Source organism: Belonocnema kinseyi, chromosome 7 (genome assembly GCF_010883055.1).
Source record: "Belonocnema kinseyi isolate 2016_QV_RU_SX_M_011 chromosome 7, B_treatae_v1, whole genome shotgun sequence".
Classification (NCBI taxonomy): domain Eukaryota; kingdom Metazoa; phylum Arthropoda; class Insecta; order Hymenoptera; family Cynipidae; genus Belonocnema; species Belonocnema kinseyi.
The window spans coordinates 106,594,892-106,609,182 of NC_046663.1; the positions used below are offsets into that span (position 1 = coordinate 106,594,892).

The 14,291-nt window shown below is 30.8% G+C and overlaps 1 long non-coding RNA gene across 1 annotated transcript in view; it reads right to left on the reverse strand.

The window, feature by feature from the left end:
* The window catches only part of LOC117176935, a 73,133-nt gene that overhangs the window by 55,160 nt on the left and 3,682 nt on the right, over positions 1 to 14,291 (reverse strand). Inside the window, exon 2 of the long non-coding RNA XR_004467638.1 lies at positions 13,925 to 14,022. This is a non-coding gene — a long non-coding RNA (uncharacterized LOC117176935). The remainder of the gene's footprint in view (positions 1 to 13,924; positions 14,023 to 14,291) is intronic.

Below are 14,291 nucleotides of genomic sequence, written 5' to 3' on the forward strand. Positions count from 1 at the left end.
TTTTCAAATTCAGAAAAAAGTGGTCTCAAAAATTTTCAAAATGCTCTCACTTTTTGAATTTTTATCAAAAATTTCTGGTTCACGAACTTGTCTTTTCTTTTAGGACCTTAAAAAAGTGTGCCAAAGATGAATTTGATTCGTTCATTTTTTCGAGAGTTATCGTGTTTACGGACGGACGAACGGCCGGACGGACAGACAGACAGACGCTATCGTGAAAACCTGATTTTCGGATTCAGGGGGTCTCGAAACGTGGAGATCCGTTGAAAAAGTGTGATGTCAAATTTCCGACAATTCTAATACTTTCTCAATCATAAATGATGAGAATGTAAAAATTAGTTTTTTGGAAAAAGATATAAGGTATGGAAAAAAATGATACACAAAAGTTGTTCATTCAAAAAGGATCTACACTACACTTTCGGGGTAGGCGGGACTCACTCTGTGGGGAAGGGAGTAATGTGAGGATGGGATATAAAATTATTAGATTGATCCAGAATTCACGTATTATTTATTTAAATAAGACGTTCCTTCCGCAACACTGCTCAGACTCAGGTTGCTGATCAATTATTATCCAAGGTCTTTTGTTTCAGGCATCATTAACTCTACTGACACTCTTTTCATTAACTATTTGCCGCCATACTTTTCTGTCCTGGCATACTTCTCTAGCTTCTTTTACGTCCATGCATTGTTTGATGCAGGCGCTCGTATTTCTGTGGCTTCTTATGTCTCTTATAACTAGAGTATCATTCAAACATTCTAACCATTTTTTCCGCAGTCTGCATCTGGGCACGCTGCCATTTACTTTACCTTCATACACTTGTTTCGTTAGTCGTTCACTTGGCATTCTCTCAACATACCCAAACCATCCTAAACGATTCCTTTCCCATATGTCTACTAGCGTCTCTTCTGCACCGCCTTCTTTGAGAATTATCTCGTTACTCACTTTGTCCATCAGAGTTTTCCCGCATATTATGCGCATGAATCTCATGTCAATTGCGTTAATTTTACTCTTATCTTTTTCTTAGTAAGTCTTTGTCTCGCTACTGTACAATACAGTCGGTACATATATAGAGTTATGTATTGCCATTTCAGCTTTATCTATCTTCCCGTCCCTAGTAAATAAGCTACCAAGGTATACGAACTTATCAACTTGTTCAATTCTCTCATCATTGCATAAATATTGCATAGTGCTTTCTCACTCTTTCCTTCGAGCACCATAAATTTTGTTTTATTTACGTTAATGTTGAGGCCTATGCTCTTCATGCTTGCATTCAGTTTATTCAATATTCTTTGCAAGTCTTCGATTGACTCTGCCATAACAATTTTATCATCTGCGAATGCTAACCCACGTACCCTTACTGTTTCGAGATCCACACCTTCTTCGTCGAAAAGAGCCATTTTTAAACACTGTTCCATGAATAATTTAAATAACCATGAAGACATAACGCATCCTTGTTTAACTCCTTGAATAATATTGAAACAGTCACTCACATTCCCATTTACCCGTACACTTGCTTTGCTACTTGTATATATTGTTTTTATAGCTTGTAGGAGCTTACTATCTACCTTGTCAAAAGCTTCTTATAGGTCAACAAATGCAAAGAAAACTTTTTTTCCTACTCTCAAAACTTTTTTCTGTGATTTGCCTTAAGCTAAATACTTGATCACTACATGACCTTCCTGGCATAAACCCTCTTTGGACTTACCCAAATCTTTTCTTCTGTTATATTCATTACCTTACGAATAAGTATTTTTAAGTATATTTTACTTGCGGTACTTAATAAGCTAATCCCTCTGTGATTATTGCAGTCGCTTCACCACAGTCTATGTGGTACAGTCTACCCCGGCCGCCTTACCATTTTTTAAGTTCTTAATTATATCCCTAACCTCAGTGACACCGCCTCTGAAAGCGTCTAGTACCCCGTCTGTATCATATAGCATTTCCCCATTAATATTTCTGATGTTGACAAGTTCTGTACTTTTATTTTCCTTCACTTCTTGATAAATACAGTATTTACTTTATTTTGCAATATCTGGATAAGCAACCACATGCAGAGGTACATACAAAAATGTATTATATATTTGATATAAAAGTGTTGACCCTAGTGTAGAAAAGACCTTTTTAACAAAATGGTGTGTGAAGCATGAGATACGTGAAGAGAATATGTTAAATAGCCGAAAGAGCTTTAACAAAAGAGGATTCACAATTACAAAAATTCAGTTGTCGATCCTTTGACCTTTAATTTTAATAGGTCCGTGCACAAATTGCAGTTGTCGATGTTTTGAGCTTTAATTTTAAAAGGTTTGTGCATAAATGTGGAAGAAATGAAAGGCGCGAGGTAAATACCTAATAAAGCACGAGATAAATGCATCATCGAGCGCAAAGCACGAGATAAACACATCATTTAGCGCGAAGCGCGAGAAGCAACAGTAGCGCGCGCGCGGCACCTGACGAGGATATATTCGCGCAGGGTTCAGATTTAAAAAAAAAATTAATTGATTTACACCCATGTCTGATTAAGACAGCCCATTTTAATTTTGATCAATGGATTTCAAACTAAAATATATTTTCAAATAATAATAAATTAGCTATATTATCACGTTTGTTATCCCGTTTGTTCGTTTACTCCTCATTTAATGTCCCAATTATCTCATTTGATTACCAGCCTAAACTTTCTATCTGAATTAGTGAGAAATGCTCAATAAATTTAAATTACACTGGGAATCCCATTTAAATCCCTCCCATTTAAGTCGTTCCGAGACATATTCCCGCTGCGGTTTCGGACTAAGAGACCACTGACTGTTTACATTCTGAGCGACAGAATGTTTTGTTCCTTTTAAGTCAAGGCCATTTAGGATCATGCACGAAACCGGACTTAAATGAGATTCCGGGTGTACTTACATTCAGCCAATTATCAATCAAATTGATTGATCAATCAAGGATATTTCACTGATTTCCAGTAAAAATCCTTACAGATTTATTTCAGTGACTCATTGACATAGGTAATATTTGGCGGTTTTCTGATGTGAGAAAAAAGTAATATTTTAAAGAACAAATTCTATATAAATTAAAATCAGTGAGAAATAGGAAAATGTAAAAACTCAGTAAGGATTTTCTCTGATAATTAGGAGTAAAATATCACTAATTAGCAATAACATTTTTATGGATTGTAATCAATATATTCAGAGTTGTATTTATTTATTTCGGTGGATGTCAGTGATTCAAATTTGGAACGGATGATTTTTTCTGTTAAAATGATCTGAAACTGCAGTAACGTTTTCTAAAGAGAAATCAGGGAATAATGAACTAGCGATTTAAATTTATCTAATATTTTACTGGTGTAAATTTTAAAAAATAAATCTTCGATTCTCATAGTGAAATTCCATTATTTTAAATTTAGACAGAATTTATTAAAGTGAGTCTTAAAATTGAAATGAATTTCAGTCATTTACAATATTACACTCTAAATTAAAATCAAATTACTGAAACATCAGTCAATACTGAGTATTAAAGACATTTCCACAGTTTCTACTATAGAAATGCCGAAAAAAGTAACTACTATATGAAATGCGAAAATCACTGAAATTTCCGACCAATTGTTCTAATTTTCAGCAGAAAAACTTATTGAAAGAACAGTGAAAATAATTTTATTTCTTTTTTATCCAAATAACATAACCTGAAATTTGTTCAATAATTTAATTATTCAATAATTTCTCGTGAATAATAATGGGTTAAATTGCAGAATAGGGGCGTCACCTGCAACCTCCGTTTTGGCAACAACAAAAAAACTGTTTGGCAACAAACTATCAGAATCTTTAATTGAACGTTAATAAAGCGATTAATAAAGCTTGTTCATAGGCAAAATTTAAAAATTATTGTTACTTTGTTACTATGATGTCTCAAATATCGGTCTGTCGCGATATATCGGAATGATCATATTTAACGACAAATTGGAAATGGGTAGGGATTTGACCAACATTATATTTTTTACTGGTCATAGGGGTGCCTTGCCGCCCCCATGAAACATTGGAAAAAGGTAGGGTTTTCACAAAATTATTTTTGTGACCTTTCAAAGGGGTGTTTCTGGTCGTTTGGATATTTAAAAGCACCTAAACGGTGAGTTAAATATGATCATTCCGATATCGTGACATATCTACATACATCGTGTCAGTGGTTAACTGAGTATTCAATAACTATTCACTAAAATTCCAGTCGTTTTTCTTAACATAACAGCTCAAAAAGTTACTGAAGTTTTAGTAACACTAACGCTGCAATAAATTTTTGTAATTAAAAATAATTGAAATGGAACTTGGAATTTCAGTGCATAGTATAAAGCCTCTAACTCGCCGTGATAATACATCTTAATTTGGTAAAATAATAATTAGTCAAATAAAATACAGATTTCATGATAATAACATTATATATTTATATCTCTGACGTTAAATGACTTAATTTTCTGTTTCCCAGACAAACTGCTATTGTTCCATTCTATGACTTTCTGATTATAATGAACATATCAATTTGGACTTTATGCAATAATAATAAATGTAACATCACCCACATACATTAAATTAAATTTCTCATCTAATGAAATGGAAAAGGAAGAATATAGATTTAAAAAAAGGTTATCGAATGTGTGTGGTCGGGAATCTCGGGTTTTTAAATCTATTTGATATGCGTTAAATATAATCCCCATAGCATTCTAACCGCATTTTTGCCTGAGGCGATACGCTGCACTAAAAGGCACACTCCAATGTTTGACCAAGCTGTTCAAATATCAGCGGACATGGTGTATCTGTATAACAGACAGCACTAACAAGCGCACAATTCGAAAGCGCTTCCAAAAACTCCCTTGTTGGCAAACATTTTAACTGGATTAGAGTACACTTATAGGGGCTAATCTGTCCAAATAGTCCCATGGGAAATAAACCACAGAATTTAAAGTAGCTGTCATAAAGTTGTCGGATCCTCGCGATTTATGAATGGAACTATCCTCCGGGCTCCGGGAAACTGGAATCCTTACAAATAGACCACTCGCAATGTTTATTCTTTTTTCAGGTGCTGAAAAGCGAGCCGAGAGAGGAACAAAAATAGTCCTACCATCGAGAGTCTTTTCAACTCGAATCGTCCACACCACAATTGGATCTGCGGAATCGAGGATCTTCTAATTGAAATAACAATAATGATACCTACATTTAATTGAAAATCTATTTTAAAAAAGTTTTTGATATGATTATTCGATAATGAATATCGGACTATTGCAATTATATTTCACTTGAATAGCGAGTGATTCAATTAAGACATACTGAGATTATTGAGCTGATTTGAAAACGGTAAATATAATATTATTTTAAGTTTTAAAAACTAAAGTCGAACTTCCAGTTATTACTAATGCTGGAAGGGGATAGAAATAGAGCTTTGGCCATTTTGAAATCTTTTGGAATATTTTTTTATCTTTGGCCTAATATTACTTCAAAGAACTGATTTAAACAAATTTGTATTTGAAGGTTTTTAGCACATGCAATTTTAGTGTGTAAGGGTTGGAAGAAAGTCAATGTTTGAGCCGAGCAACCCTGATTTGTAAGCGTGTATTTAACTTTCTATGGTATATGTGCGATAGCTACTGATGCGCATTCATTACACATTCACAATATTATCTTTACATCCCGCCACCCATTTGTTTATCCAGGGCCACGATGATCGCCAGAGAGAGAGAGAGAGAGAGTATACGGTTTTCATTACATTTACATAACACGCTGTAGACCATTGACATTTTGACGTGCTTTTCATTTTCATGTCTCGTATTCATTTTTATTCTCCATTCTATTGACGCAACACACAACACGGAGAAAAATGGATGTTTAAAAGTAAAATCTAGATGTTCAGGGTTAACATATTATATGTTTAACTATAGGACAACAATCTAGATGTTCGAAGTTAGCATCTGCAGATCTTAAAATGTGAAATGTTACCCTCTAACATTCAAAATGTTCAACTGCAAATCCGAGATATTACATGTGTGGTTATGTCAAATTGATGATAACTTATTTGTGAATTTTAAATTAAACTTTAATGTTCGTACACGAACGAAAAATAGATAAGGGGTATAAAATGTCGACCAGATGATGTATTCAGTCAAGTTGAGGTTATATTCAATATTTCTCATTCAAAATAGAAACGGGGATGAATAATCGGAGAACGAATGATCTGTAATCTGAATTAAATATTCTATCTATTTTAAGTTACTTAAACTCAAATTTTATTTCAAATTTATAAACCTTTTGTCAAATGTGTTTGGTCAATAAATCTAAAACATAAGATCGTTGTTCTTTTCTTTAAACTTAAAAAAGTCATTATCCGATTTTATCTAAGGTCATCTAATTTTTATTCTTTGGAAATGTTTCAAAATTGTAATATTCCATAATTTTAATATTGAATATATATAGCTTTGAAATATAGTCGTGAAATTGCAATGCGCGATGCGCTCGAACGGTTTTAACATCTGAATGCGCTTCAGTTTAACATAAAAATATTTTTACGCCTAACATCTTAAAAAGAAGTTAAATGTTTAACACGAATATATGCGTATTAGGTGCTACAATCTTACCCTTTGAACATCTACATTTGAACATCCATTTTTCTGCGTGAAGCTACAAACAGTCTGACAGCTTTAAATAATTGGAAAAGTTTTCAATTCATGTTCTTGAATAACATTAATTTATTAGGTCTAATTTACATTATATTTTTGAAATTTATTAGTGCATTTAAATTTTAATAATTATCGCTCCATAGTTAAATCTTTAAATATACGTCGCATCAGTCTTTAACAGTATTCGCTGGGTTGATTTATCTTGAAATTTGGTATACAAACCTTGATAAAATTTTTAAAATCTTGATGGAATCTTTTGAAAACTTTCAAAGCTTTGTGCAATTGTTGAAATCTTCGAAATATTTATGAAATTCTTTGGAATATTGAAAAATATTTGGGAATATTTTGAAATTTTATGAAATATTTTTTAATTCTTTGTGAAGTCTTAGGAATCATTTAAACTTATTGAAATCTTCGTGATATCTTTTATATATTTGAAATCTTTGTAAAATCTGTTAAATCTTAGTGAAGTCTTTTGGAATCTTTTGAAATCTTTGTGAACTTTTTGTGAGAAGTTTGCAATATTTTTAAACTCTTTTTAAAGTATTTGTAATCACTTGATATCGCAGAAACTTATTATCTATTTAAAACCCTTGAAATTAAATGTTTATAAATGTTTAAAATGTTTTAAGATGTTTGTGATATCTGTGAAAACTTTCTAAAATATATTAAAACCCTTGAAATCCTTCTAAAGTCGGAAATCTTTTGAAATCTCAAGAAAAACTTTTGGAACATTTTTAAAAATTGGAATTTCTTGAAACCTTTGAAATCGTCATGAAATATTTGTAAACCCTTTATTAACTCTTTGGGAAGCTTTTGCATACTTTTGAAATCGTTGAAATATTTGTTAAATATTTTTAATAATTCAAATCTTTATGATGTCTTGGCAATTTTTGTAAAGTTTGAAATGTTTTAAAATGTTTGCAAATTTTTGAAATCTGTGTGAAATATTTTGGAATCTTTATGAAATCTTTTGAAATTTTCGTGAAATCTTTGCAATACTTGTAAACTCTTTTGAAGTCTTTGAAATAATTATTTGAAATCGGTGAGATCTTTGAAATCAGTCAAATCATCACTAACTTGAAAATAGTTCTGAAGTAATTTAAATATTTGTAAAATTTTTGAAATCTTTTGGAATAGTTTGAAATCGTTGTAAAAATTTTGAAATTATGAACATTTTGTGAAGTCTTTGACAACTTTTGAAATTGTTGAATTCTTTGCGAAATGTTTAAAATAGGTGCAAAATCTTTGAAGTCGTAAAAATTCTTTTGTAATTTCTATAAAAGCCACGAGAAGTTTATGGAACCTTTATGAAATCTTTTGAAATCTTAAGGAATCTCTTGAAAACTTTAAAATCTTTAGAACAGAAATTTATAACCATCTGCTAACTTAAACTCTAGAATATATTACTAAAGTTTCATTTATGGTAGAATATGATTAAATAAAACTATCAGATGAACTCACAGAAACATCAGTAATTTATTTGACATGTTAATGCATAAGATTATCACCGTTGTCCATATTATAAAAAAAGTTTTTCGCTTAATTTAAGTTTATTTCCAATCTTGGAGAGTTCTTGAAAATTGCAAAGATTGTTCAGGCGCTATATGTATATACTTAGGTAAAGTTGCACAAGAACCACACGCATCACCATGATGAATATAATGGCCCCTGATAAAATATTATGCTACTGGTAACTCTTAAAGCACGCCTGCTGCACTCGTAGAAACCATTAATCACGAGAATAAGCAAGCGACTAATTGTTGGGTTTGAGAGAGACAGGCATAAAGTCATGTCCCTTTAGGCCTTTAGGGTAGGCTTGCACCCCATGCACCCTTATTCACAGGGCCGTCTCAATACCCAAAAATTAATCTTCAAAAGTACTTCAAACAAGAATCTCACAAAAAATTAATATATTTTTAACAAAAGACTTTCTTTCAATGCAACGTTAATTGTTTTTCTAGAATTCTATAGTTCTGAAACACTTGAGCAGTTTTGTGTTACCGAAAATGACCGACATTCGAGTATTTTCTATGGTTCGTGTCTGTGCTAAAGGTAGAAGCTTCTAGAATGCACGATCCATATCGGAAAACGTCGGTAACAAGACACCCCTTCTCTCCTGCTCATTTGCAAGAAAATTAGAAATTGTACTGCTATTATCTGCTTTATTATAAAACTGTAAAAAATATATAAGTTTTGTGGATGGCGAAAAATGATACGGTCCTGAATACGAAAAAGATGAGCTCAATCGTCCCCGTGTAATACGGAATCACGGTGATCGTTTGGCAGGAGGTGACTTGCTAGTTTTAAGGATCGTTTGTTATGTTTTGTGACTGCTGACGACACATTACAGATACATTCTTTCATCGCATGAAAATGTCTTTCCGACTATGAATCAATATCGATATGCATAGTAAACGATTTCTTTATTGTCTTTTTTGTTCCTCGCATTTGAAAACCATTTATAAACGTTTCACATTTCATATTCAATTGCCTTATATGCACTTTCGATATGAACTTCCAGGGGTAAAGCACTGTAGTTGTACGCAATCTTCAAATTCTTACAAGCTTATAATTAAAAAATTTTGATTCTATATCTGAGTTCTGAAATAAAGTCATTACATGATTAAATTAGATTAACTCAAATTAAATGAAATTTAAAAACAAATTATACATTTTTTGGCAACGACCCTTCTAGGCATTCGAAAGTGTTCTTTTTTGAATGCTTATATTATTGGAAATTCTTTAAATTGAAACATTTTAATTTTATAGAAAATTAAAAAATACTTTGAGGTTTACTTTTTTCAATTTTGAATGCCTTAAGTTTACATTTTCTTCACGCTTACACTGAAAATAATTTGTAGCAGTTGAACTCAATTTTGCTTCAAATAGGCCTTATGATTTGTTTAATTTTAAGATAAACTCTTAAATCAATTAAAAATTGCGAACTTCTTTCAAAAGTAGTCCTATTTCATTAACGCCATAATCAGAGTTCTGAAATTCTTAATTCAGCTAAATGTAATATGTTTGTTTAACATATCTATGTGTTATCTATAATTTATAGTAAATTATTGAGAATAGTCATTTAGGCTGTGGGAAGACTTTACTACTGATTTCATTATTTTTGTTAAAAAACTGTAGATAAATTCTATAATTTAGATGCTTTTAATAAAAACTCAAATGCCGAATATATAATCGCTTCTGTTAGAAAAATTAGAGATGAAAGCATAATCATTCATGTTAAAGTTTTAAATTTCATGAACTGAAGTATATTTAATTTTAAGAGGCTTTAACTGTTAAAGCTTAATCTAGAACACTGATGTTTAGAATTATTTGATAAAACCTTCGAATTCAAAATCTCGTACAGAATTTTGCAATATCAGACAAAAACTGTTTATTTTTTAATAATTTACTATGCAATTATTTGTTCTTGAAGACCTGTGATTATTACTTGCATTGGGGAATTATTTTATACACAATTTCAAAATTTGCAAATTGCTTCGCATTAAACTCTAAAATTATAGGTGGTTTAATTTCGAAAGCTTTAATTTGAAATTATTCAAATTTATGCTCTTATAATTGTAAACATAGCTCCATTTCTGAAGTCTTATCTTAAATTCTCTCATTTTTACGTGTATTTATTTCAATTTATGGAAGACACAAACCACAAAATTGCTTAGTTTATATTAATCCAAATTTTTTTTAAATTAAAATTTGAATGTCTCAATTTAAATTTATTTTTTAATTCTTTAATCCTTAAGGAAATACAAATTATAAATATTATTTTGCATTGCTTTAATTTCAAGGTTCTGCAATTGCTTATTTTTAATTTTTAATATTTTGAATTGAATAATCTACCTTAAAATGAGAATAAGCGGCGCATGTATGGAAAGCGGCAAACCCTTGATTCTGGACTTTTGAATGCGATATTTGATTAATCTAGGTGAAAAATATAAAGGATTCTAGAAAAAAATGTGATACTCCAACTGCAAAAGAACGTAGAAGAAGCAATATCGCGTTTTAAATACAGAATAATTAACGGTGCTCGCGTTTCCTCCACATACATGCGCCGCTTAGTCCCAGTTTTCGGTATTCAAATTAAAATTGTATGAATTTTGAACACTTTATTCAAAATATAGAAATTTTGATATTATTTTATTTTAACCATTTTGCATATTGTATTCCTAAATTTTAGAGCCTTCCAGTATTAAATATTAAACTCTTGAAGCATTAGAAACTATTTATCTCGGCAAACCTTTTTCGAATAGTTTTCTTTTGAAGGCTTGAAATCAAACGTTTTGTTTTTATTTTAAACGGCGTATTAGCATTTATTTTTATCAAATTATGAACAGTTCTATGGGATTTGTTAAAATAAAAAGCTTATAAAGTATAAGTTAATTTGATAAGAATATTGATATGTGTCGGGCATGAGAGTTGTCGAATTAATCTAGAGAGTCATTGACATCATTTAATTCACTACAAATACTAGGTGGTACGATACTTTGGCATTTTGGATCTAATTCATTTCCGAAATTTACCATTTTACATCTATTATAATTTATATTATATAACTTATGTTATACATTTTTAATACAAAATGATTTCTTTTCACTTGCTAAACGGATTCTTACATTAAGAAATCAGTCATTCCAAAACGATTGAAATTGAAACTTCGTGATTCCCATAAAATTGGTCAGTAATGTCGTGAAGGGAACAATTGGGCAACGGTCGTGACAAAATGTATGTATTGCGATGGAAGAGGTGAAAAAAGGTGCTTCTCGAATGCGGCTCGACAAATCGGACGTATCTCGATAATCCATCATCACACGCTTAGTTCGCATCTAGTCTCAAAAAGACGATCTGTCATCCCAAGTTCGTCTCATTGCATCGCTTCATCAGTCAGCAAAAATGTTGCAACTGCAACTCAGCTTCGCTATATCTAATTCAACAAAAATTTTCACGATCGTCTGAGGGGAACAGCAAAAAAGACTTTGAATCGCAAAGATCAAAAGGAATGAGTTTTTAACGAGTCCGGATGGAAAAGCAACTTTGCAAATAATATTCATCTCCATTCACTAAAAGCTATTCAGATTTTTATTATTTTATTTATGAATTAATGTTTCAGCTTATAAATTTTTCAGTTTTCAATTATTTTTTGAGAGGCATTAAAAATCTGAAAAAATTACACTCCAAAATTATGTTTTGAATGGTTATAATTTTTTATCCAAATGAAGGAATAAAATTTAGGTTATATCGAAATTAAAATTCTTCTCCAGAATTTAATATCATGGATATCGTACTAAATCTTTTAAAAACCCTTTACAATAATTGAGCTCCCTAGAAATCCCTTAAAACCTTTATGAAACTGTGAAAATCTTTTAATTTGATTGAAATCTTCAAAAATTGATCATTTATTTAAAATTTATGTTACAAATTTATAATCACTTAAAATCTCTTACGATATATAAAAATTAAAATCTTTTAAAAGCCACTAAAATTTCTTTAAATCTTGATAAATTCTGCATAATATTAGGAAATCCTTGAAAATTCCGTTAATACTTTTTAAATCTTGCGAAATCCTTTAATATCCGTGGATATACTAAATATCATAAAATCCTTGAAATCTTTAAAATCCCATAAAAATCACTTACGATACTTTAAAATCCATGTAAATCAATGTTTCGAAATATTACGAGATCCCGTGAAATCCCTTCAAAATTCATTGAAATCTTTCAAATCTGATGGAATCTTTCCGAATCTCTTGAAATCCCTTACAATGTACTAAAATCCATCATAATCTTTTTCAAAACTATTAAATTCCTAGTAATTCCTTAAAACTAATTCGTAATATTCGGAAATTTATTGAACTTCTGTTAAATGTTTCGAAATCCTTTTAAATTCGTGGATGTATTTTGGACTCTTTTGATATCTCTTAAAATCCAGTGAAATAATCGAGACAGCTATAAATCACTTAGAATCCGTGAAAATCTCTCAAAATCATTTGAAATCTTATGAAATCTCTTTACATCCCTTCAAATCTTTGATTTCTGATTAAAATCCCCTGAAACCCCCTTGAATAAATCCGTAGAAATAATTCTTAAATTCATAAAAATTCTCAAAATCTTAAGAAATCTCTTGAAAACGTTTGAAATCCACACAGAAAAAACTAAGGTTATATATTGTTGTATGTAAAATTTCTCACTGTCAAAGTTTACATGCTATTTGGCGAAAGTTTATCCTATGATGGAATAAAAGCTGTCGTCTGCTACGGCGGCGTCCTCAGCAGCAATGGGAAAAAGGCAAAATACGAGTGAATTCGAGCACCAGATTTAAAACACACAGAAAAAACAAAAGATAAAATTTGTTGCAGGTACGATCTGCAACGGTTAATAATTAAACATATTTCGGCGAAAGTTTCACCGAGATTAGGAAAATAATTCTGAACTCGTCGACTGCGTCGAGCTGAAATGGGAAAATTTCGGTAAAACATGTAGAATCAACAACAGAAAACACAAAAAAAATGTGTTCTTACTGATATATCTCCTGCGAAATAAATTACATTATTGTAAAATAAATTAAAACTTATCTATTACCATTTAGCAAAAAGCGCAATAAACAACTGACAGGTGGGAATCCCTATTTATCTCAAATTTAATTAAGTGAAACGACAATAGATAGCGCTGGCGTCGTAATTCTCGCTACATCTCGAATAAAAATGGAGCGCTTATAAAACGCAAAATTATCCAGGCAACGTTAAAAGTCGGAAATTATCTCCGATTCATGTAAAGTTTATCTGGCAAGGTTAATTTTTGTTGCAGTGAATCTTTCACCTGAAATCGATGTTAACTTTATCTTTCGTTTTTCCGCGTAGTGGAAATTCTAAAAATCTGATACTCTGAAGCTATGTAGTAGGTAATTTCTTCAAACTCTTAAAATCTTTTGAAATCCTAATCTTAAACTTTAGTAATTCCTTCAAATCTTTTGAAATTCCTTGATATCTCATGAAATCCCTAAAAAACTTTGAAAATCTCGTTAATTTCCGCAAAAATGGTTTAATTCTTTTATACGGTGAAAATATTTGCGTAATTTTGGTTATTTTCGGTTCTTGAAGTTAATTTTTTTATATTTCTGCTAATTTTTCGATAATAAATCTTAATTGTTCAAACATTTGTTTTCTGAATCGGCTACATTCACATAAAATAATATTTTAATCACAAGTAGTTCTGTAATCGATTTACATTGCAATAATTCTAAATCCTTGATGATAATAAACTTACTTTTGATCTCATCTTCGAAAATAATGTCGAGTCATCTTAGAAGAATTCGGTAGATACTAATGATGCTAATCCGTTTCGCTCTGAAATATCTCGCCAATCTACAATTGAAAAAATTAAAAGGTTAATCGGTTCAATTCGTTTTGCACACCTGGCGTCGAATAAAAAGCGATTTCGAGTAACGTTTGAATTTTGATTTATTTCTCGCAAAGTAAAAAAAATGTTCGAAAAATTGAGAGTTCTAACCATTAATCAATATTTTCTGCAAAATATTCATTTAAAATGAACTCAATATTTATATCTATGTAAATTAATAAAAATGAATGAATAAAAGTTCTCCGTAATTCTATATTTGAAAAAATTGTCTTAA